Raw genomic sequence first — 27,602 nt, forward strand, 5'->3', positions numbered from 1 at the left:
ATCGTCTGTTTCGTGGACCTCCAAGATATAGCTGTACCACCATATGTGAACAGGTATCCTGTTTGAGATCTCCCTTTATGTGGATCAGACAAGTATCCAGCATCTGCATAGCCAACTAATTGTGACTTGGATCCATAGGGATAAAACAAACCCATATCAACCGTCCCATGAAGATATCGAAAGATTTGTTTGATTCCACTCCAATGTCTTCTGGTTGGAGAGGAACTATATCTTGCTAGTAAATTGCTAGTAAATTCACAGCAAATGATATGTCAGGTCGCGTATTATTAGCAAGATACATTAGCGCTCCAATGGCACTAAGATATGGTACTTCAGGACCAAGGATATCTTCATTTTCCTCTTTAGGACGGAATTGATCCTTTTTCACATCTAAAGATCTTACAATCATTGGGGTACTTAATGGATGTGACTTATCCATGTAAAATCTTTTCAAGATCTTTTCTGTGTATGTTGTTTGATGAATAAAGATCCCGTCTTTTATATGCTTGATCTGCAGGCCGAGACAAAACTTAGTCTTTCCAAGATCTTTCATCTCAAACTCTTCCTTTAAAATTTTTATAATTGTTGGAATCTCTTCAGGAGTCCCAATGATATTTAAATCATCAACGTACACAGCAATTATAATGAATCCAGAAGCAGTTTTCTTTATGAAAACACACGGGCATATATCATCATTCTTGAAACCGTTTTTGGCCAGATACTCAGTAAGACGATTATACCACATTCGTCCAGATTGCTTTAGACCATATAAAGATCTTTGCAATTTGACTGAGTATAACCCTTGCGAATATTCATTGGATGGTTTAGATATCTTTAGTCCTTCAGGGACTTTCATATAGATATCACGATCTAATGAGCCGTATAAATAGGCTGTTACCACATCCATTAAATGCATATGCAGTTTATGATATGCAGATAGGCTGACCAAATAACGCAAGGTTATCGCATCCACTACGGGGGAATACGTTTCTTCATAATCTATACCGGGCCTTTGTGAAAAACCTTGTGCCACAAGTCGGGCTTTGTAGCGCACAACTTCATTTTTCTCATTTCGTTTTCTCACAAATACCCATTTGTATCCAACAGGTTTTACATCTTCTGGTGTACGGACTACAGGTCCAAAGACTTCACGTTTTGCAAGTGAGTCTAATTCAGCCTTCATGGCTGCTTCCCATTTTGGCCAATCATTTCTTTGTCGACATTCTTCAACTGATCTTGGCTCAAGATCCTTACTTTCATGCATGATATCTAATGCCACGTTATATGCAAATATTTCATTGACAATTGTCTTATTTCGGTCCAATTTCTCTCCTGTAAAGACATAATTTATCGAGATCTCGTCATTTTCACAATTTTCAGGTACCTGAACGTCTTCTGGCGTTATATCAAAATTTTGGACAACTGCAGGTGTCTTTACTATGTCTTTTTCAACAGGAATCGTATTTACCTCTTTTCTCTTTCGAGGATTTTTATCTTTGGAACCGACAGGCCTGCCACGCTTCTGGCGTGTATTTGCTTCAGTGGCAGTTTGTCCAACTGAGACATCAATTCGAATTGGGGCATTTTCCGCCCTGCCACGCTTCTGGCGTGAATTTGCTTCAGTGGCTACTTGTCCTACTGGGACATCAATTCGAATTGGGGCATTTTCCGCTGGTATATACGACTTGGTTATCCTCTTTGTATCGGAAAATGCATCAGGCAATTCATTTGCTATTCTTTGCAAATGTATAATCTTTTGAACTTCCAGTTCACATTGCCCTGATCGAGGATCTAAATGCATCAATGATGATGCATTCCAATTAAGTTCCTTTTCAGGAAACTTATTCTCTCCCCCTAATGTTGGAAATTTTGATTCATCAAAATGACAATCCGCAAACCGGGCTTTAAACACATCACCAGTTTGTATCTCAAGATACCTCACTATAGAGGGAGAGTTATATCCAACATATATCCCCAATTTTCTTTGGGGTCCCATTTTGGTGCGATTATGTGGCGCAATGGGAACATATATCGCACACCCAAATATTCTTAAATGGGAAACATTTGGCTGCTGGCCAAAAGCTAATTGCATAGGAGAGAACTGATGGTAACTCGTTAGCCTCAAACGAATAAGTGCTGCAGCATGTAAAACTGCATGCCCCCAAACCGAGGTTGGGAGATTTGTTCTCATAAGCAAGGGTCTAGCAATTAATTGGAGACGCTTAATAAGTGATTCTGCTAACCCATTTTGTGTGTGAACATAAGCTACTGGATGTTCAACACTTATTCCATTAGCCATACAATAAGCATCAAAAGCTTGGGAAGTAAATTCACCAGCATTATCAAGACGAATTGCTTTAATTGGGTTTTCTGGAAATTGTGCTTTTAATCGAATAATTTGAGCTAGTAATCTCGCAAACGCCAGGTTGCGAGAAGATAATAAGCACACATGTGACCATCTCGAAGATGCGTCTATCAGGACCATAAAATATCTAAAAGATCCACATGGTGGATGAATAGGTCCACATATATCACCTTGAATCCTTTCTAGGAATTCAGGGGACTCAAATCCAATCTTTACTGGTGATGGCCTTAAAATTAACTTCCCTTGAGAACATGCAGCACAACAAAATTCACTAGTTTTAAGAATCTTCTGGTCCTTTAGTGAATGTCCATGAGAGTTTTCAATAATTCTTCTCATCATGGTTGTTCCCGGATGGCCCAAACGGTCGTGCCAAGTTATGAATTCATTTGGGCTAGTAAACTTCTGGTTTACAGTGGCATGTGATTTAATTGCACTAATCTTAGTATAATACAACCCAGATGAAAGTGAGGGTAATTTTTCTAATATAACTTTCTTATTTGAATCATGAGTTGTAATACATAAATACTCATGATTTCCCTCATTCATAGTCTCAATATGATATCCATTTCGGCGAATATCTTTAAAACTCAACAAGTTTCTTCGAGACTTGGTAGACAATAGTGCATTATTTATTATAAATTTTGTTCCTCCAGGAAACAAAATTACAGCTCTTCCGGAGCCTTCAATCACATTGCCTGAGCCAATGATAGTATTAACACACTCTTCTTTTGGCACAAGATGGGTAAAATATATATCACTTTTGAGAATAGTGTGTGAACTTGCACTATCCGCAAGGCATACATCTTCATTACATGTCCTTGCCATTCTTCAAAAACAAATAATAATAAAATGAGTAGTATGCATAGTTAAATTGAATACTTGATCAGAATTATTTTCTAAGAAATACTGTACATAAAATAATGTCATATACTAAAATTTTATTTTAAAATTTGACACATTTAATAATTTCAAAATTCATTAATATTTCATTATTTATGTACATCACATTTGAAACTTAAATACATAGAAAATAAAACTTAACAATAAGTTTTTTTTTTTTTTTTTTACATTATTTATTTACATATATACTTCACAATCCCACATATTAAACTATTCCATCATTGATCAAATGACCAATATTTCCTTCAGGATCCTCAAAGAAATCAAATACATCATAATGAATGGTGGAGTTCTCATCATCATTTGAAACAAAATTTGTTTCCTTTCCTTTGTCGTTCTTTTTCAAAGATGCCTGGTAAAGATCGACTAGGTGCCTTGGGGTACGACAGGTACGAGACCAATGACCCTTTCCACCACAGCGGAAACACTTCTCCTCGGTTGATTTATTCTGCCCGATATTCTTTTCTTTGTCCCACTTCTGGTGAGATCCTCTCTTTTGAACATAATTCTTTTTCCTTCCATAATTTTTCTTGTTATTAAAAGCTTGCCATTTACCTCTTCTGGGGTAATGATTTGCCGCATTTACTTCAGGAAATGGGGCGGCGCCAGCTGGGCGCGCTTCATGATTTTTTAATAACAACTCATTGTTGCGTTCAGCAACAAGAAGGCAAGAAATTAACTCAGAATATTTTTTAAACCCTTTCTCTCGATACTGCTGCTGCAGGAGCACATTCGAGGCATGGAAGGTTGAGAAAGTTTTCTCCAACATATCATGATCAGTTATTTTTTCCCCACACAATTTCATTCGTGAGGTGATTCGAAACATTGCAGAATTATATTCATTTATAGATTTAAAATCTTGTAAACGCAAATGCGTCCATTCATATCGGGCCTGAGGAAGTATCACCGTTTTCTGATGATTATACCTTTCTTCAAGGTCTTTCCAAAGATCTGCAGGATCTTTTAATGTAAGATACTCATTTTTCAATCCTTCGTCAAGATGACGACGGAGAAAAATCATGGCTTTAGCTTTATCCTTCTGGGATGCATTATTTTCAGCCTTAATGGTATCTCCAAGATCCATTGAATCAAGATGGATTTCAGCATCTAGTATCCATGATAAATAATTGTTTCCAGATATATCGAGAGCATTGAATTCAAGATGAGAGAGCTTCGACATAATGAAAATTTGTTACCTGAGTCTTCTTAAAAATTTGATCAGAGTCTCGTGCTGATAACGTGTTGTGAAATAAAAGATATATAATAGAGATGTATAAATAGAAGACTCTAGTATTAAAATAATTAGCCCAATAATAATTTATATATATATAATAATATTATATGTTGTAATGTGTATATATATACAAAGATAAGGAAAAGTATTAAAAATAAAGAGAGAGAGATTTTGTATTTGTATTATTGCTTGTGTGTAATTGTTAGAGGCTTAAGCCTCTATTTATACACGTACATTAGGTAACTTTTTCAACTTCATATTAAATGAAGTCATTCTTGAGAAACTATATATCATGGAAAATGGTCATCCACGTAAGGTATGATAAAGTATCCTTATCACAACAGTTACTTTATTTTTTATGGACTATTTTTAACTTTTCTTTTTTTACACATATATTTCCTATGAGTTTGTTAGGGTGCTACTTAACAGTGGAGTATCGAAACATTGGAAGTTTATTGTTAAGTACTCAGATATTACTAAAATCTTTGCCATGCATGTCTTGAAAAGTAAAGACAAGAAACGAGTACAAAATTAGTCCTAAATGGAAAGATTTTGTGAGAATGTATAAACTTAGAGCTGGATATTTATATGTATTTAAGAGGGTTTCGAAAGAAGATTATCTAATTCAGGTTTTCGTGATTAGAAAGTTTTCGTGATTAGAAAGTAATTATTCAGCTGTTTGGAGACTTTCTTGTGTTAGGTTTGGGATATGTATTCTATTTTGGACCCTAGGTGTTTCATGATCTAAAATTCAAAGTATGTATGGGATGTGAACTTCTTGGTTAAATTATGTATTTTTTGATATCAGATGTGAACAATTGCTGTAAGCAAATATCTATTATTTGGTTATCTTTTTTCTTTTTGTGTTAACAATCAAATTAATATGCTGTTTTTTTTAATTATAGTGTTAATTAACATCCACAGTTGACTTTAATATGGTGTTACTTTTTTGTTTTGTTTTTCTTAATAAAAAACAAAACAAAAAAATTATCAAACTTAAAACACACCATAACTTATATTAATATCTAGATAATAAAAAAAGGTAACACCATATCAAAGTAAATTCATAAGATATAACAGGATGTTAATTAACATTATAATTAAAAAAATAAGTATATTAATTTGATTGTTAACACACAAAAAAAAAAGATAACCAAATAGTAGATATTTGCTTATAGTAATTGTTCACATCTGATATAAAAAAATACATAGGTTAACCAAGAAGTTCACATCCTATACATATTTTGAATTTTAGATCATGAAGCACGTAGAGTCCAAAATAGAATACATATTCCAAACCTAACACAAAAAAGTCTCCAAGCAGTTGAATAATTACTTTCTAATCACAGAAACTTGAATTAGATGATCTTCTTTCGAGACCCTCCTAAATACACATAAATATCCAATTCTAAGTTTATACATTTTCACAAGATTTTTTCATTTAGGACCAATTTTGTAATCTCGTTTCCTGCCTTTACTTTTCAAGACATGCATTGCAAAGGTTTTAGTAATGTCTGAGTCCTTAACAATAAACTTCCAATTCTCGACGGTTAAGTAGCAACCTAGCAAACTCATAGGGAATATACTGTGTAAAAAAGAAAAAGTTAGAAATAGTCCATAAAAAATAAAGTAATCAATAAGTATTAAACAATAATTATACAAGTCGATCAACTTTCACATCATACTTAGTCAACCTCTTACTGTGATGTCCAACAACATATCTATGTATTTCAATGTTAATTTATAGGGAAAATATAAGAAAACTAAACTTGATAACAATGAAAAATGTAATAAGGTTATACAGAATGTTGTGAAATGAAAATTGATTCTTGACATCAATACACTTTAAATGTGACAAAACTTATCAACCAATTAGATTATATCAAGAGTGACAAAATCAAAAACAAATGTAACACCAATCTAATATTAAACCAGAAAAAATTAACATATTTTCTTTTTTTGTTATTGATCTCTTCTTGACAGTAGTTTCATTGGAATTGTTCTTCCCAATTCTTTGCACAGCAGAAAGTATAATTAACAACAAAAAAATGAACAAATTAAAAAATAATAAAAAAACAGATAGACAATAGTAAAAGCAACTAATAACATTATATTACACAATGAATTATAGATATATTTTCAAAAAAAAATATGTTAATAAATACAGTAATTGAAATATAAGATGTATAAAACTAACAATAATTAAGAATAAAAAAACTTTTCATATTCCCATGGATCCCATTATCTTCTATATCATATGCAACATCATCCAATCCATTTCTCTTTTACTTTTAATAAAGATATACCAATAATATCTTTAACACAGTGAAATGCATAAAAATCCATATAGAACGGATTATTTCGCCTATCCCCAGGAGCCACAAAAAATATGTCACTTGTGACATACATTAAACCGTTCTCTTTTACTTTTAATAAAGATATACCAATAATATCTTTAACACAGTGAAATGCATAAAAATCCATATAGAACGGATTATTTCGCCTATCCCCAGGAGCCACAAAAAATATGTCACTTGTGACATACATTAAACCGATCTTGACCAAACTTTTAAACTTATAGAAAGCAAATAACTTGTTTATCTCATCCGAATGTATCTAAATTTTTTTTTTGATATTTTAATTTAAGCTTGATACAATTGTCACAGAGATCAATTAGGACAATTTCATGTTTCAGCTCGGTACCATATTTAGCAATTATTATATCTGGAACTAACACATCATCCTAAAAACAAAAAGAGATTTATCACATACATTTAATTTTTTATTACAAATTTTATTAATTCAGTTATATATGATTTATCTGTTGATCACATAGTTATTAAAAAAAAAAGCCTCAAATTATATATTAATCTAAATATGTACCCGTCCTTTGTATGTGCGGAACATAATTTTTGATTCTTTATCATTTCTCCAATGCTCTCTTGTGCCAAAGAAACGCCTAAATCAACTCAATTAAGTATCTTTTTAACATATATAACAAGAAATCGTTAATAGAAAATAAAAACAATATAATCTCGACCTTTTGCGATCACTTCTACATGCAACAAGACTTATGGTAGGAAAATAGTGCGTAAAAAACCTGTTTCAGCTATTTACAAACAAATACAAAAAAAAAAAGAATAAGAGTATTGCTTGACAATATATAATCCTGCATACTGGGAAGAACCAGAATGGGGAAAAAAATAATGATGCATGGTAACAGAAAGAGTAACCAGGTATAAATCTTAAGATATTGCACGATCTTTAGTTACAAAGCATTTGACTAATGAGCTGCCTAATAGTTCCAAATTAGTATCTTTTGTTCCCTGATAGAACATGTTGTCAAGAAATATAATACATGTTATGGACATTGGTCTTATATTTCTCTAAATAGCAAATATGATACATTTGGGTTGCCTAATTAAGAATTTGGAAGAAGAGTAGTTAAAAAGATGTACCTATTAAGAGCAAAATGTAATACCCTACCAGACAGAGTTTTATGCTTAAGTCATAAAATAGAGGTGGTGAGGTATTACAACTTCTAAAAAGAAAATCTAGTACGTATAGTATTGCAAAAATGTTTATAACAAGGAGCCTTTGAAGAAAAATGGGTAAAACAAACCGATAAATCGAATAGCGCAACACTCCGATCGATAATGTAAATGAACGTATAAGGAGTAAGCTAACACAAAGGAACATACAAAAGAGTGACAAAATACATATATCAAGACTCGAGATTCGGCTGGTGAAGATAACTGGTCCGAGCATATTGGCATATATACATATATAGTGAGGAAGTCCCCAAGAGAACCCAACAGAAAAAATACAAAACCTGTTTCTCCAAAATAACCTCTGAGAGGAGTCAATACAAAATACATATGAACAGTGGAGAATTTAAGTGTCTAAACCAGTATATGTAATCAAAATGAAATCCCAAGATACTAAGGGTGTCTGCGGAAAGGAAGTCTCCAGCATGTCTCAGCGAGGAGCCTCACGTCCTGCATCTGAAAATCACAAAATTCGCGTAGTTGAGAAGCGGAGGTTCTCAGCATGGTAATAGTGCGCAAATATCTAACATGTAATGTCCTGAAAAAGCCGAAGGCAATCTTAGAACTTCCAAGCCATAATTAAAGCATATAAATATAATTAGACCATGAGAAATGTAAAAGTAGGCAACTAGCTCAAGGATCTGCAATTCTAACTAAATATTCCCTTTCCAAATTCTGCAAACCTCCCAACCGCTAACAGTAATGTAAATGCAAGCACAAGTATATCAAGCAAAGAAATGCACAAGTAGGAAGCATATACGACAATTAAGCAAGTAGCAAGTAATGATGCAGTCAATTAGGCAATCCAAACAAATTACATAGAATGCATATGATGCATACCTGTCCTAGTGGCTGATGAGTCTCATCTGTCGGTTATCAAGCCAACCCGACGTGTCCGGTAGCTAACCCGGGCACAGAGTCTGTTGCGCCTTAATATCATTAGAGGGTATATGTGCCCTGTCACCCTTACAACCAGAGAGAGCATACAAACATACTCACATCCAACCCTTTCCATTCATTGTTCATTTATGATATTCATTCATGGATTACACATGCATTTATCCTCAGCCAAACGGCTTACAAATCATAACCCGCAATCAGCCATAATCATCACACACCGCCATTCGGCTCATTTCACACTTAGCCATTCGGCTCTTATCATATACAGCACTCCGCAATCCCCCTTCAACAACTCATATCATCATCATTTATCCTACTCATCATAACATCTCCTTTCTTCATTCACAAGCTACCCTCTTCCCTAGCTTACTCTCATTCACTAGGTATTTTACATTGATTTAAGATTTAGGGAACGAGATTGGGGGTTTATAAGTGTGAAATAACATCTCGGAAGGTTACGAGCTTGTTGGGAATGTGAAGAGCTTGAAAACAAAAGTTTTAGAAAAGAACTGGGTCGCGTGCGTACGCACAGGGATGTGTGTGTTTAAAAGTGTGCGTACGCACAGAAAGCAAAATGTTCAGGGTGGAGCGCGCACACAACGTGTGCTAGCGCCACCACCAGTGCCATTCCCAACGTGTGCGTACGCACAGCTCAAAATACTTCGTTGGTTGTGTGTGCGCACAGGGCGTGCTAGCGCTGTCACCAGTAGTCCTGTCTCCGCGTGTGTGCGTACGCACGAGGCTGTGCGTGCGCACAGGACCAAATTCTCGCGGAGTGTGCGTGCGCACACAAACCAGAAATCACAAATTCTGCAGAAGTTGCAGAGTTCAAATTTTTAACCCAAACTTCCAATGATCATATCTCCTTCCACGAAATTCAGATTTTAAACCATTTTAAAGCTTATGAAAATATCTTTCCTTTGATATAAAAATCATCAAATTCCGAAAACAATAGCTCAAGATATGATCCGTTGAAGTTCATCAAAATTCCATGTTTACCAAAACTCGTAAACTCCCCATTTTCAACACATACATGTACCAATCCATACAAAATCAACCCAAAATTCAACTATTCCAACATCAATCATTTCCAAACCCCTTTTTAATCATCAACCCACCAAGTGCATTCAAAATTTAGCCAAATCTCATATCATAATCAACATTCCATAACTCAATTCAATATTCATTCTTTCCTCTCTCAATTTCCAAAACAACAATCAATTCATCAATCACCATATATTTTCACATATCAATATCATACTCCAAAAACATGCTCATCAACAAGAGCTTCAACCATTTTCATCGATTAAACACATCAATTCATATATCCATACAACTAGGGCTGGCAAAACTGGTCGAGCCCGTCGGGCCGATTCGCTGAATCCGCTAAAAAAGGTGGGTCGGGTTAGGATTTGCAGCCCGCCAAACCCGCATTGCCAAATTGGCGGATTTTGGCGGGGTGGGCGGGCCGGTCCGCCGGGTCGAAGATTTTTATTTTTCTTTTTTTTTATTAAATAAAAGTGATTACTATTATAGAATTTTTAAACACTTTTTTTTTCATTTTTTGTTTTTATTTTTCTTTTAGTTATTAACTTTATTTATTTTATTTTACAATTTCGTATATATTTTCAAATTATATGACTTATTTTTTAAAATAAAGATGATTATTTTGAACAATTTTATTGAAGTTAAAAATTAAAAAAAAAGTAAAAAAATTATATTATAATTTGACTATTTTTTACCTGTATTTGATTTTTTAATTTTTATTTTTTGGTTAATTTTAATGAATTTTATTTTTCAAAAAAAAAAAAAGACGCGGACTAGCCCGCCAACCCGCCAATCCGCCATAAAGCAGGGCATGCTAGCATTTTGAACCAATTTTAGTTGGTGGGGCGGGCCTAGGCGGGGCAGGGCGGTTGGGGCGGGCCGGCCCGCTTTGCCACCCCTACATACAACATCACATACTTTACCAACCATTATCACCATTAGTCATATTTTCCACTCAATTCAAATCATCCAAACAATTACATCAATATTTCACAATCCACCAAAATACATACATAATAATACAATTCACATCATCCATTAATCACAACAATATTTCCAAATCTTATTCTAAGGCCACTAGCCTACGTTTTCACAATCACATTACATTTTAGCTACAGGAAACCGAAACCATACCTTGACCGATTCTCGTTCCACTCGGAACACTCTCAAATTCAAGGTTTCCAAAGCCTCACCAACAGATTTCCCACACAAGGCTCCTTTCCAAACTTTCCAAAATCACCAATCAAGCTCCAAAACACACATATAATATGCCTAAGCCACAATATCACATAAAAACACAATAAGTCAATCACCAAATCGCAAAATCTCAAGTCTTAAGCTTAGGGTTGAAAATCTCACCTTACCCAAGGATCAATGGAGCAAGAATAAGTCTTCCCCTCAAGCTAATTTGAATCTATAACACAAAGGAGCTCAAAATCTCAACATTATTACCCAAGAAACTCAAAACTCAAGGCTGAAATTTCAAAGAAGAAAACGTGGCTTACCTCAAGATTGCTTGTATGGGTTTTGTAGAGCTCGACGCCGCGGTTGTGTGACCGCAAACGATGTGTCAATCGGAGCTCCGGATCAAAAATTATGATCCATGGAAGTTTGAAGTGAATAGTAGCAAGGGTTTCAATCTTCCCCCTCCCCCTTTCTTTAATTTCCAGCGTGTGTGTGTTTTAGAGGGAAGAGAGAGCTGAGCTTTCTCATTAATGAATGAGGGTTTGGCTGGGCCCTTGGGCCCAACTTAGGTCTGGTTGGCCCGGTTTAGTCTGTTCGTCCCAATTTTGGGCCGATTTCTCTAAAATTAGTGTTGAAATTCTTGTTTTAAATTTCTCTACCACATTAAACCATAAAAATTTCATTTCTCACTTTCTAGAATATATTTTAATTTATAGGTTAATTAGCCATTAATTAACCGAAATTTACACAAAACACCATCTTAAGTTGTCTTCAATCTCTTCTTACGAAGGAGGGTGGTATATTTGTGACACAGGTAATATAAGACCAATGTCCATAACATGAATCAAACATTTATTAGAGGAAGCAAAATTAAAGTGACATTTATACATTGTTCAGTGCTGGAATATTCAGCCACACTGAGGTCTTCTCTTCTATCTACAACACATTGAGATAGGTTTTTAAGTGTAAGTAATCTTTTACCCTTCTTTATGTAATGCTATTTTGATTTAATAGTTCCCAAATTAAGCAGTTGACGACTTTTGCAGATGTTGCGACTTACACAGCTCATATGCCATCCTATGCTGATATCTGGGGATGGGTCATGGTAAAGATTTTTACTTTATCATAATAAGATATTGTTTTGTATGTTATGTCAGTAGAAAATGGACCTCATCATATCTTAATTATTCTTTTGCTCTTGGAACATAACAGGCTTCAGATTTTTCATTAGAGCTGAATGCAGAAGAGATATACCTGAGAATGAGACAAAGGATTAAGGGAGAAAATAGATATATGGATGGCAAAACATTCTCATCAGCCTCAACATTGAGCAAAGTTGTTCGCAATTCGTAAGTGAAATCAAATTATAATCTCTCAAATATCTATTCTTGACAAGCATAAGCCACTATTAACAGGTTGGACAATGAAACTCATGTACACACAGAGGAAGCTGCAAAGTTCATACATGGCCATGGCAAGCACGCTTAATTAACCAAGCTTGACAACAAGTATCACAACATATAAAGAAAACAAGTGAAATCCCATGTTATGTTGTTCTTCTCTTTTATTTTTCATTAAAGATGTTGTGTGAAACACTTCATGAAAATTTTTATGATTAAAGATTATTAATGAATTAAGGCTGAATATGTTTGCAATATTACTTGGATTTTTTTATGACATTTATGTTTTTCTGTAACACTTATCCATCACAAACAACTCTAACGCTGAACTGAAAAATAGGTGTCGAAAATATCATATTAACTAAATGAGTTTGATTTTTTTTAAGACTGTATTCTTTTTGTTAAGCGCAAGAAGAGAAAATGGAATGTATTTGGTTATTACGGAAGCAAGGTTTCGCAATGCTTTTGCTTTTACGTTAGTTAGATAAAGGAAATAACTTAAAATATAGATTTTTAGTTTGTTTAGTCATTTTTTCATTTTAAATTGTTATCATTAGTTAGTGTATGATATTGGCTTAATTAATATAATTTAGTATTATGCTATTATTTTTAGGATTCTTTTGAAACTAATGAAATCAATATAGTATCTTTGTCTCTAAATTTATTTAATTTACTACTTTTAGCTTAATGTTCTGAAAGAATTACAGTGAGAATTCAAAATGGTCATACATATGATAAATTTTCTTTTATGTCACACATTCATTTTTTATTATTTGATTTTTCATTTTGATGTTTACAATAGAATAAAATCAAAATTGTCATACCTGATATCAAATACAAATCATTGTTTATTTACAAAAATTGTTCATGTATTAATAAAAAATTCATGTGTTCTAATTTTATACTTTACATGTATATGTCAAAATTTAAGACAAGAATTTTATCTAATTACATAAATAGTGAACTTAATTTTGTCTTTTATTCAATGTATTTTGAATTTAACTATAAAACCAATTTTTAGAATTTTAAATATTTCGTGAATGACATTATGGTATAAATAAATTTGATATTTTTTTAAATGGCATTTACCTTTGTACACTTAATAGGAAATTTACATAAGTAATAGGTTTTAAGTTTTAACTAAATATATATAAAACACTAATAAAATAGAAAGCCAAAAATATATTTATGTTTTTTACATTAATTTTAATAATTTTATATAAAGAAAAAGGTATTACTTGTGTGATTTTACAAATAAATTTGTTGTTTTGGATAATAAAATTATTCATTGTTAGAGGTATTATAAATTCATATGTATTTAATGTTTGACTCTTTGTAGTTTATCTTCTATTTTATAGTTAGAGGAGACATATTTTTTCTTGACTGTTATTTCATTTAATGTGTGCAAATTATACATTTTCTTCTCTTGATCAGTGATGTCAAATTTGATATAAATTGTTTTGTGTATTGATGCAAGATACAAGCTACCGTTCGGAGGCCTATTATTCATACGTCAAAGAACTTTTGTCAGAGGGTCAAGTACATGTAATGAAGCTCTTCTTTATTGTTCCAAATCAAGAATCAAATAGGGCCACTAAGCATTAGTTCAAATATTTGATTCCATAGTTTAAGTTAAATATTACATGTAAATCGAATTTTATCTTTGTAGTTGCATTAAGGGTTTTTTCTTATATTTTGATTGTGATTCTGATTAACTATGTTTACTGTTGTTAAGTCACCTGCATAATTATATTACTCATATCACCTTTTTTTTTTAAAACATTAAAATTATTGCTTTTTTCGCTTTACCTATTTCGTTTTGGAAAATGATTTTACTGGGATTCATTATTATTTTAAATTTTAAATATGATTGAAAATTAAAAAAGAGTATATGTCGATTGCCAGCACCCTTGGTTCATTTTTGTAATTATTATGACGTAAGAATAATTTGGAGTTTACTCATGAATAATTTAAACTTTTTTCGTTGTGCCTGAATTAATATAATGTAGAGTGCTTTGGGAGGAAAAAAATTTCAGTTTAATTATGAATATATTTTTAGTAGATTTTAAGGATATTTGATTGTTAAAACATGTTTGATTCTTTTAGAATCATCATAAATTTTACCATACTGATTTCGAAACTCATATACAAATATAAGAAGAAGGCTCTATAAATAAGAAAGAATAAAAAACAACAACAAGAATTATATAATGTGAAGTTTTTTTCATTGTACATATATATGATTGGGAGATTTAGTGAAGTCTTTCCCATGATCGTCATTTACAAAAGAAAATTCTATAGTGTAAAGTCAGAAGCATACTAATTTAAATAAAGTAACTATATATTTCTGTTATTCTTATCATTCTCTAGATACTTTCTATCTATCAGACTTTTTATTATTTTCTTTATGTTTGTGAATTTTATTGGCAATTTGAGCCATTTCAATAAAAGATTACATAAAAAGACAACATTAATTTGTTATTCTATTTGACTTTGATATTCATATTCGTGTGAATATATTCATATATTTCATTATTGTATTAGACTTTGTTATTCTATTAGTTTTTTATTTAATTAAATTTCTTTTATTTTTGGCAATCTAGCTACATACTCTTTTTCAAATACATAACATTCTCAAATATATAATATTGGGTAAAGTATATTTTTTGTCCTTAAAGTTTGACAAAAGTTTCAAAAATATCTCTAAGTTTTATTTTGTTTCAATTTTGTTCCAAAAATTTTTTATTTGCATCAAATATACCCTAATCGGCTAATTTTTCAAAAAATTTAAGATTGATTCAACAACAATTTCATAAAAACAACCCCTCAACACAAGCAAATCAAGCATAATTTTCATGCATTATTGTTATATTGGTCTTAAATTTTTTAAAAATTTAGCCCCTGAGGGTATATTTGATGCAAATCGAAATCTTCTGTGACAATATTGAAACAAAATAAAACTTAGGGATATTTTTAAAACTTTGCCCAACTTCGGGGACAAAAAATATATTTTACCCTATAATATTATAAATCATGTTTCAATCTTGACTTCCAAACTATTAGTGATGATGGAAAGTTAGAAAGTGACCAAGACTAATGAGAAATTTGTTTATTATTATATTCTATTTTTGATGTGGAGTTTGTTTTTTTTTTTCATAATTGAATCTAATTATTTTTCATTATAAAATTAATAGTTTAACTAAAAGAATTTTTCTTTTTCTTCGGAATGAAGCAAAGAAGGTAAGTGATTATAGTATTTGGGATAACAATTCTACTAAAATGTTGCTCCATAATAGGCATCACAAGGACATTACTATCATAATTATGCTGAAAATGAACACTTAATGTTCTGAATTTCAAAGGGCTTATGTTTCATTGGCAATATAATTTTCAGGTGCAGTTCTTTTTCTTTTAGTTACGATAGAAAGATTAGATCACTACATGAGAGAACTCTAAATTAAAAGAAAGACTGATGTGGTAATGAAAAAATTAAAGGCAACTAAAGTATTGAAAGCAGAAAGAGACAAATCGAAAGTAGAACTATACATCTATAATCTAATCTCAAATCTAAATAGAGGACATGGTATTTATTATATAAGCACTTCTTTATTTGTTTGATTATAAGTTTTAGGCTATTCCTTTTTCTAATTTATATTTTTTTGTATAGTCAACTGAACTGCATATTTATACCGACATTTATCCATATTTTAAAGCTAAAATATGGAAGCTAAATTGTAAATTTCAATGGCCATGAAAACAGTTTTCAAGACTTTAGAGTTCTTTTCAGCATTAACAGTTTTCAAAATAAAATCAAGGAGGCTATCTTTTTCTCTTTAGAGTTATGTTATCTTTTGGTCTTTACAGTATTGGGGCTTAAATCTATTATTTTGTAATATATAGTCTGAAAGTTTTTTTAATTGCTGTGAATATATTTTTGTTACTTTTTGTGGGTCTAAAAATTAATTAAATATATTAGATCCTATTAATATTCACTTATTACTATCAATTACCTACTTATTATATGTATATTTCTTATATTGTATTCATGGATATGTGCGCTAAATGTGCAATTTCAAATTTCTAGAGATTGTTTCTTTTCTTTTCCCTCCCAAACAAAATAAACTATCTATCTCAAAATTCAAAATTTTCAATTGAGATGTATTTATAAATAGAGCAAGTACCTCTTGGTTGAGTTACGGTCATCTTACCTCTTTCTAGCTCATTGTGTTATTTTCTTATAAAATTTGTTTTAATATTTGTTTAGTTAGATTTTAATTTTAATTCTCAGAATAGCCTTAATTCTAGAATTTTCCAGAAACTTGAAGTTCAATTAGTTGAAGAGAATGAGTAGTGTCAAAAGTACTACATCTTTTCTATATGTATCTGATGATTTTTAATTTTTCAAGAACTTGAAGTTCAATTAGTTGAATTTCAATGTTTCTTTTTCTGATATTTTTCTTTCGTTAAATGAAAAATTCAGAATTAATTTGAGAATAAGAAAGTTCATTAGAGTGCACAAAATGAGTTAAATAAACACTATTATGAGAAAATTATCTCTTTTAGATAGGATTAAAAATTTTTTTCTTAATATCTTGGTGTAATTTCTTTTTTTATTGTGATACGATACTTTAGGATTTTTACATCATACTTTGCCTCACTTTTATTTATTTATTTATTTATTTATTTTTGTTCTTTCCTTACACTTTTGTATTTCTCTTAAATTTTATTTTTTATTTCTACCCAATTTCTCTTTGGTATAAGCTTTTACTACTATTAGCAGCATTTGGATTTTCAAAGCAATTTTTGATTCACTATGAGTTTTGAGAAGAAATGAAAAGTGGCCATTTTAAGTACACTTGTTCTGCCAATGGTAAAAAAAGGACTTTCAAAGACCATGAAATTGCTATCAAAAGCAAAGGTCTCAGTTTTTATTTTTATTATTATTATAAAAGCTTTAGTTTTAATTGGTTCTTGAGTTTCATATTTTTAGAGTTTTGATAAAGTTTTCAATTTTTATTTACATATAATTTATTTCTTTTTCACAGTGGATCCTCAAAAATGAATGTTGTATTAGAGTTTGTTTTAAATACTCTTGAACTCTGATTTTTCTAATTTCTTTCTCTCATATTAATTTGTTTATTTGATAATGTATTAGATAAATCTTGCTCTCTCATATATAATTTTTTTTATAAATTTGGATTATGATATCATAAACACTTAAAATCCTATTATGCTATTATCCATCAGTAATATGTTCTCTTTCTTCTTTCTAATGCTATTGTACATATAGTTGTGATAGTTCTGATTTCTGTTCATTTGAGATCTTCAAGGTATTGGTAATATTTCACTGTCTAATGTGTAAGAAGTTTGATATGCAATATTAGTTCAGAATAGTCAGTCTATGGATTTGATTTTCATGATCTTTCTATTCGCAGGAAAGAATAGTTGCACCTCATCAGAAGCATACAGTCTGTAATCTGAATCAGGAGCTTGCCTCTGGCAATATATATCAAATGTTTTAGTGGCTTTTCTTGCTCAGCAAAGGTGATAAACAGCCTAGAAATGAATTTTAGTTTGTTTGCTAGGTAAGAAGCCTCAATTGTTAACATTTTTTTCTTTTTCTTCGTTGGCGATACCACTTTAATATATTTTCAGACTTGAGCATCGATCCGGTCTAGCAAGAACCGAGTTAGATAGATTTTGCTGCCATGGTAGGATTGCCTTTTCTATCTTAGGCTTGCTGCCTTATGCCAAGAATTGGAGTTGGATAGAAGTTGAGTTTAAAATGTCAGTTTTGCCTTTTCTCCCCATAGCAATGCTTCTATAGTTATCAAACATAGAATTGATGTGTCATTTCATGACTCTTAAACTCTGTAATGGTACATATATGTTTTTGTTATTTTTTGTAGGCCTTACTGTCTTTTGTTTATTTCTTTATTTTTTGATTGAATGATTTATTTCTTTTTCTTTTTTGTTTCTGTAGGGGTAAATATTGAAAATTATTATTAATATATGAGGTCTATATTAATTTTATAAGTATCATGAATATTTTTCTTTTTCTGATTTTTTTGCACCGAAAGGAATTCAGTCTGATTTAGATTTTTGCCCTTTTTTAACCTTCTAATTAAAATTGTGTGTTTTAACTTACTAACCTTTCATTTGTATGATAAGCATTATTGTTGTGAATTTTATATATAAATATATATGTACACCTCTAAAGTTGACCCTTCTTAAGATTTAATTGTATACAACTTTTGATGGGATGGGTGTTTATTGGATTGAACTCTTCCTAATTTCTTGGCTAACAATGATTATGAATTGGTTTTGTGTCAATTTCATCATTTGGTTACTTCATTTGGAAACATTTTTTTTGTGTTAGTTCATTGGAATTAAGAGGTAACCCTATTTTATTAACGTGTGGTCAGTTAAATTTGAAGTGTCTATTAATATTTCAAACCAATTTATGAGATTTGGCAATGATATGTAACTATCTTTCTATTATTCGACTATATCCAAATTCCTTTTGTAAGTTACTATATGTTGTTATTATTAAAAATTATCATGCTCTTTAGAACTTATTTAGTTAATAAACTAATGGCTATGGCTTGGATGAAATGATTTGTTTGACTGTTTTTGAATGGTGTTCATCATGCCTCAATCCCAAGGAAGCTATGCTCAGGTGAGTTTTTGTGAAATTTTTCATCTATTTCATTTTAAAAGCTTATATAAATGCTTATATCTCCAATTGGTATTTGTTAAAAATACTCTGTTGTGTGTTATGCAAGTTGACATGACTTTTGTGTCATTCTTCTCATACAAATGCTTTAAAGTTGCAAGACTACCTTTATGAGGAATGGAAAATAATCTTACTGCTTATCCATTCTTAGAAATAGTCTTTACGCCATTATTATTTACTTAGAACTGTCTTTATTAGAATTGATTATGCTGATTCACTTCATGTTTTGCCTACTTTAGTTATTTGATCTTTATTCCTATTTTATTTTAGTTATTGTATTGTTATTGTATTTTTATCATCATTAAAAATTTAATTAACTCTCCATTTAACTTCATAGAAGTTATATAAAATTAGCTACAACATAATCTTTATATTTACAAAACTTGAATAGAGGTTTTATTTATTTATTTAAGAATTAAGGTAATAGTTTTCTCTCTTAAAAACTTGCATGTTCTTGCACATTTCCAATTTTCTGTGTAATATTCATTTCACGTAGGACCATTCTGAATGTTTAAGGAATCAATGATGCTTGGTTTTAGTTTTGAAACATGGGAAGAATGTAGTAGACTTATATATACTTATTTGATTCTGTTATGCACGTGTAAATCAATTAATTCTTATGTGTGTAATTGGTGAGAGTAAAATATATTTTTTTATTTTATTTTCTCTTTTAATGTAGAAAGTAGAGATCTATTCAGTATGATTTATATAAATTAGACTAGTTATTACACCAATTGAAAAACAAGTGTATATGTTGTGATAAAAGTGATGTTCTTTATCTTAATTAACTCACAATTTGAAGACAAATGTTAGAAGAGTTTGCAACTGGATGTTCCTTTCATTTAAACTCTGACGAAAATAGCTTCCATAAGTATCATAGATTTTCTAATTCTAATAATTCACTTGATAATTTTTATTTTCATTTCTTCAATTGCAAGAGCAGAAGAAAAGATTTAGCCTTTTCCATTTGAGAATAATTATTGCATGATTATAATTCAAGTGATAGATTGCTGACTAATATTAAAACAGGGGATGCCTTTATCTTGACCATAGCAGTTAGTTGTTCACTGGAGCCCCTTTTTTCTTCTTCATATTGGTTTATAGCTTTTTTGGATCAGTAATTGAAATTGGCCAAACTTATAATGTATATTACTATATGAGTTTTAATATAATCTGAATTCACCAATTTAGTCAGTGTTTGGTTTTGAGTTTAGAAGTTGGCCAGTGACTCAAAGGTTAGTCTATATTTTTATTTTCATTTCTTCAATTACAAAAGGAGTAAAAAAGATTTATCCTTTTCCACTTCAAAATAACTATTGCATGGCTATAATTCAAGTGATAGACTGCTGACTAATATTTGAGGAAGCCAGCAGGGATGCCTTTATCTTAACTGTAGCAGTTGGTTGAACATGGAGCCCTTTTTTTTTCTTTTTTATATTGGTTTATAGCTTTATTGAATCAATAATTGAAATTAGCTAGAATTTATAATTAATGTATATTAACATTTTCTTTTTTAATATAATCTGAATTCACTAATTTAGATTAGCGTTTGGTTCTAAGTTTAGCTGCTTCTTCAAGTGCAGGTCTTCTGGCGGAAGGGGAAACGGATCGGCCAAGGCAGAAAAAGAAGGGGCGACAGTTGAAAGTTGGTTGGTGACTCTTCAAAGGTTAGTTCAAATTCGAAGGGAAAAGGCCTTGATGAATATTTAGTAGATGTTCCATGTTATGATTTGGTTTAACTAAATTTTCTAGAGAAAAAATTCTGCTTTATTTGCAAACTGGCTTCTTGAAACTTAGCTTATTACTCTAAAGATTGTGTCTACTACAGAATATTAATATTTATTTTTTAGTATCTATTAATTAAAAAAATGAGTTTATATTTCTATGAATTTTCTTAGACTTTATATTTGATGGACTGGTGTGGTTAAGTAAGATATATGCAATTTACTTGAGTATTGGTGGACTTTAACTCATTCCAAGTATTGATCTATAATATTGAATAAGATGTATAGCTTATAATCAATTTTATGTTTTTTTAATAGATAGTTACATGGGTTGGTAACATGAGGGTGAATGCTACAAATTTGATCAAAGAAAGTATCCCGAGCTACCCTCAAAAGAGTACTAAGATCCGGGAGCACAAAGCAGGCGGTCTTAAGAGCAATTGCTCAGGAGCTATGTTCCACTAAATACCGAATCCAAACATAGTACATAGGCATATTATAAAACGTGAGCCCTTCAGGTATGAATACCTTATAACTTCTCTCATTATAAAGGATTTGATCCTCCCACCCTCTGAATCATTAATTAATTCTAACAATCCAGGCTTTTTAATTAGGAATCGTATGAGTGGAGTGCAGTAATGGGTCACTTCAAAGGGGAGTGCCTCCCGCGCAATAATTGGAACCCATACTCTTAATTATTTATTTAAACGGGCTAATTTTATTATTCATTTGTGTAGATTGTTGATGAAGCTGAGTTCTTTTTATTTGGAACTGATGACCTTACCCAAATGACATTTGGGTATAGTAGAGATGATGTTGGAAAATTTCTTTCCATTTACCTATCAAGCGGCATTCTGCAGAGTGATCCGTTTGAAATTAGTTGTGTAACGTTTATTTGCTCATTGAGGACATATAAAAGATGGTTCTTGAAATTTTTTAACTGTTTGACAATAATATTAAATGTTCAACTATTAAACTAAATTTTGAAAACTCTTGCAGAGTTCTAATTGAAAGGCTTGCAACACCTCAAGTTGTAGTTTAAGAAATTTATTAATCTGGTGTATGGGGGTTGAATGATTAGCTTCCAGTTCTTTGGTTATTCTATTGTTAGAGCTCCTTTCAGTTTTTAACTGCTTTGTTACATTTTAGCTTCCAATCCTTTTTTGTTTTATGTGTGCATTTGTTGTGGAGCTTTTATTAACTATGCTTTTTGTATTTTTTTAAGTGCTTCTATTACTTTATGGTTTTTGTTTCAAATTGATTTTGAAAGCTTGCAAGAATTTGGCCTAATTTTACTAGATTCAAGTATTGTTAGTTAGGTTAAGTTAGATAATTAGTAATATTCTGGCTTCTTTTTTCTCGAATATATTCTTGGGGGTAATATAGTTGTGTGCTTGATAAACATTGATGATTATGCTTTGCTAATAACAACAATTGATAATTTAGATCCAATCATCTATCTATTATTAAGGTTTTGTATAATTAAACAACACATAATGAAAAATATAGAGTTTCAAGATAATATATACTCTGTAACTAAATTTCAAATAATGAAAAACTCTAATTTTTAGGAAATCTTTTTAAAGAAAAATTAATCAGATGTGGTTTGATCACTAAAATAGAAGTGAGTGGACTAATCGGGTTTTGCATGACTATACCATAGATGAAGAAGAGCTGAATAGATACATGCATGACACTAATAGTGTATGTGTTAACGTAGTTACATTTTTTAAGTTGTATCTGAAATAGTAGTCATTTCATGTTCTTAATTTTACCGTTGTGATGCCAGCTTGGTGGAATCAATTTCTTTCTTTCAATAGAGTGTTCTCCTTTTATACTTTTACTTCGTACTGAAACTACTTTAGTTCTTGATATGAAAATGATCAATCCGTCTGGGTATAACAACTGGAATTAATATATTCTGCTTATAGCTATAGTCAATTATATCTAGCATACATTTTGTTTAATAAAAATACTCAAGAAGACGATGCTAAAGCTATAGATATTTGCTTTTTCAAACGGTCCATAACCATCAAAAAGTCAGTTGATAGAACAAGAGATTAGAACAACCAAAAGAGCGAAACTTTAGTTCTTATGATTTCTTTGATAAAAGAAATTTATATTTCCAAGGAAAAACAAAGTGAGAGTCCAAATATATTTTTTATTTGGAGAAAAAAATTTGGATTCCCAACTATAGTGATTATTCTTATGAAAAAGTGTGTTTTTGGGAGTTTGAAGAGTTGATTCAAGTATGAATTTAATTGCTCTGACAGTAAAATATGTATTTGAGTATATCAAGAGAAGTCCCTTCATGGACATTCTTCATGCTCAGAGAGAAGCTGGGTAAATTGTTTATGAGTAAATTGTTATCTCTCCGTACTATGTTTTATGTTATGCTTATTAGCTTATGTGCATAGTTTATGGAGTCACCATGAATGTTTGCAAGATGTTCTTGAAAATGAATGTTGAGTTATTCAAACAAACAACATTTAGAGCAAGAAGCTAAAGTCAAAGATGTTGAACAGTAGAAAAACTAAATTAGAAGAAACTAGCAAATGCTAGGGAATAAAATAGGGTGGACGATATGGCCACATAGTAGGTTCTCATTGTAAATTTAATGGGTGAAAAATCATGAGGATGCCACTCTCCATAATCATTTCATAAGTTATTGGTTTATATCTCTCTTTTGGGATAATCAACATTTTTTGAAGAATAGTCATTAGTATAACTTATTGGAAGTTGCTTGCAACATTTTTTATAAGTTGTAAGTAATGTCTGCAGATTAAAGATGCTCTGTAAAATACTTCATGAAGATTTTTATGATTAAAGATTATTTATGAATTAAGGTTGAATATGTTTGTAGTATTACTTAGATATTTTGATGACATTTTATGTTTTCCTGCAACACTTATCCATCACAAATGAATCTAAGGCTGAACTGAAAAATAAGTGTCGAAAATAACTAAATGATTTTGATTGATTTTTTTCAAACTGAATCCTTTTTGTTAAGCACAGTAATAGAAAATGGATTGTATTTGGTTATTACAGAAGTAAGATTTTTTTTTTTTTACCAAAGATATGAAGACTCGAACTCGCAATCTCTTAGATGAGTACGGGAAATTTATGCCATTTGAACTATTACTCATTGGCTACAGAAGTAAGATTTTGCAATCTCAATATCTTGCAATCTCATTTTATTACTATACTGTATAAAATATACACGCTTTAGCTTTTATGTTAGTTAGATAAAGGAAAACATTTAAAATGTAGATTTTTAGTTTGTTTAGTCATTTTCTTATTTCAAATTGTTATCATTAGTTAGTTTATGATCATCGCTTAATTAATGTAATTTAGCATTATGCTAATATATTTTAGGATTCTTTTAAAACCAATGAAATCAATATAGTATCTTTGTCTCTAAACTTATTGAGCTTAGTACTTTTAGCTTAATGCTATGAAAAAATTGCAGTAAGAATTCAAAATGGTCGTAGATATAATACATTTTCTTTTATGTCACACATTCATTTTTTACTATTTGATTTTTTATTTTGATATTTAGAATAGAATAAAGTCAAAATGGTCATTACCTAATATCAAATATTCATATACATAAAACTACAAACTATTATTTATTTACAAATGTAATTTACAAAAATTGTTCATCTATTAGAAAAAAATTGATGTGTTCTAATTTTATACTTTACATGTATATGTCAAAATTTAATATAAGACTCGATTTACAAGAGTTTCACATAATTACATAAATGGTGAGACATGTTGAACTTAATTTAGTTTTTTATTTAATGTGTTTTGAACTTAACTATAAAACCAATTTTTAGAATTTTGAATATTTCGTGAATGACATTATAATATAAATAAATTTGATATTTTTTTAAATGGCATTTACTATTGTACGTTTAATAGAAAATTTACATAAGTAATAGATTTTAACTAAATATATATAAAGCACTAATAAAACACGAAGCCAGAAATATATTTATATTTTTTGCACTAGAGATTTTTTTTTATATTTTGATTTTGTAATTTCGAATAACTATTTGTATCGGTATTAAGTTATTTGCATAATTATATTACTCATATCACCTTTTTTTTTTTTTGAAATCATTGAAGTTATTGCTTTTTTGGCTTTACGGGTTTCGTTTTGGGAAATGATTCCATTGGGATTCATTATTATTTTGAAAATTTACGTATTATTGAAAAGTAACAAAGAAAAAAAATAATATATGTCGATTGTCAGCACCCTTAAGAATTCATGCTTCTTAAATCTGATAAGTTGAAAAAAATTTAGAGACACACTAGGAACCATTTTTAAAATATTATCTCTTTATTTTTCAAAAGGTATGTTAAAAATAGATTATATTTTGTGCATTCAAATAGCAGTGAAGTATTCATTTAAGCGTCACTTTCACAATATTTAGGAATAAAGAATAAAAGAAAAAAAATAAAAGATAAACCAAAAAGCAACGTCCTCTATAGTGCTCTCTCTCATTTAAGTTAGAGTTTGGATTAAAAGGTAATGGTTGATAGATTTGTAGAAACGAGTTGAAGTTGGGCAAAAAAAATCTTACATTTATCTCTCTATTTCTTTATTTTATCTTGAAAATTAATAAGTTTGATGAGAGATTTTAAACATCCATTTTTTTTCTCTTTCTCTTTTTCTTCAATCAGCAAATAATAAATAAAATTAAAGGCAAAATAATAATTTTTTCAAATATTTAAGTTCATCTTTTTATGCATTTGGCCCTCTCTTTTTGATAGACCTCTATTAGCATTGAAAAATAACAACTTATATTTTTTGTAAAAAAAATTTATCCTAAAAATAAATGATTTTAACACGATAAATTAAAAAAAAATTTATATACATAAATTGTATTGTTTATGGTTCTTATTCATATTTATCTTTTAAACTGTATTGTTTATATTTTAAATTGTATTTGTTGCCGCATAATTTATGAAGTTGGACAGGATACTACTTTCATGTTTATCTTATCGTGTGCTCTAAATTCCGTGTTATAATATTAATTAACATACTGAATAATTATTATATTCTGTGATATTACTTTAATATAAGCATAATTTTTTTTTGAATATGAATATAACATATATATTTTTATCCAACTTATTTTGATTATATCTTAATATTTTTTAATTAAAATTTTTTGAAATACATGAATCCCATGCAATGGGTTATCATGCTAGTTTGTACATATAACATGTTTCTAAATTTTTATATGCAAAACTTAAAACTCTGTATTCTTTTGTTTATGCCATAAATAAGCATTGTTGTTGCTTACAATGATTCATATTGATTTAAAAGCTTGAAATTTTTTGTACATATTAATTTTATATTTAATATTAAAACATGCCAATTTACTATGTTATTTTGCTATTAATGTATGTAGTACATTATAAAATATAAAAATTGAAGTGATTATTATATAACTTAGATGGATTGGACTAAATATAAAATAGAATTGTATTATTAAATTTTAGTAATTTTAATTAGTTAATAATATAAAATAAGATAGAAGTGACTATTCATAATTGAATAGTTTTAGTTGATTAGACTAAAAAAATCGAAAAACACTCTAAATAAAAAGCCAGATTAACTTTTATATTAAATTCATTAATACAATTTTAATTTTATATAATAGTTAGATAATAGATTAGTAAAAGTAAATGAAAGAATGACTTTAATTAGTATTCGATAAAATATTCATTTAGAATTAAAAAAAGTAAAAATATGATATTATTAAAAATAATACATTTTTATGTTTAAAAAATTACATTTAAATAAAATATTTGTAAAATATAAAATTTAGAGTAACATAACTTCATGAACATTAATCGTTAATCAATTATGAACTAACATAGAATTATAATACAATTTATTTACAAAAAAATAATCAACAATTAATATTAATAAATATAAAAATCATCCAAACACTTTGATTAAAAGTATGAGTGGTTAATTATTATTCATTCTTAATAATGTTTTGTTCATAACAAAAAGTAAAAATATAATTATTCAAATTTAGATTTTAGAAGAATTAACGTTATAAGTAACAAATGATCTATTTTATTATGCATATTATAAATCAATGAATCAAACTAACTGATATAATGAATTATAATTAATTGGTATAAATTATATAATATTTAAAATAAAATAAAATTAATAAGAAGAAAATAAAAAGAAATAGAAGAGATAGAAGACTATAATAAAATAAATTGAGTGTGAGAGTTTTTTTTTTTTTTTTGTAAATTTCATATCACATCCGTTTCAATAATAATAATAAATAAAAATACGTCAACTTGATATCTAAGAAAAAATGATGAGATAAAATAATAATACAGTTCTAAAGTAAAAGTTTAAATTAGACCATAATATCATTGCACAACACAAATTGAAAGTAATTTCACACTACAATATACCACACAGGTAAAGGACTTAAATTTAAATACGAAACTTTTTTTATTTATGCATACATGATAACACCATAGTTTATAAATGCTTCATGGATAACATATCATATATAACT

General features: G+C 29.7%; 1 long non-coding RNA gene across 1 annotated transcript; it reads left to right on the top strand.

Annotated features, from left to right (window-relative positions):
• The first annotated feature begins 7,615 nt into the window (after positions 1 to 7,615).
• Positions 7,616 to 12,823, top strand: LOC107613832 (uncharacterized). Its single transcript, XR_015896686.1, has 5 exons — positions 7,616 to 7,735; positions 12,077 to 12,144; positions 12,226 to 12,284; positions 12,392 to 12,528; positions 12,595 to 12,823. It is a non-coding gene; the product is annotated as an uncharacterized LOC107613832 (long non-coding RNA).
• The last annotated feature ends 14,779 nt before the right edge of the window (positions 12,824 to 27,602 follow it).

This window comes from Arachis ipaensis, chromosome B8 (genome assembly GCF_059453495.1).
Source record: "Arachis ipaensis isolate K30076 ecotype BB chromosome B8, ASM5945349v1, whole genome shotgun sequence".
In the NCBI taxonomy this organism is placed as follows: domain Eukaryota; kingdom Viridiplantae; phylum Streptophyta; class Magnoliopsida; order Fabales; family Fabaceae; genus Arachis; species Arachis ipaensis.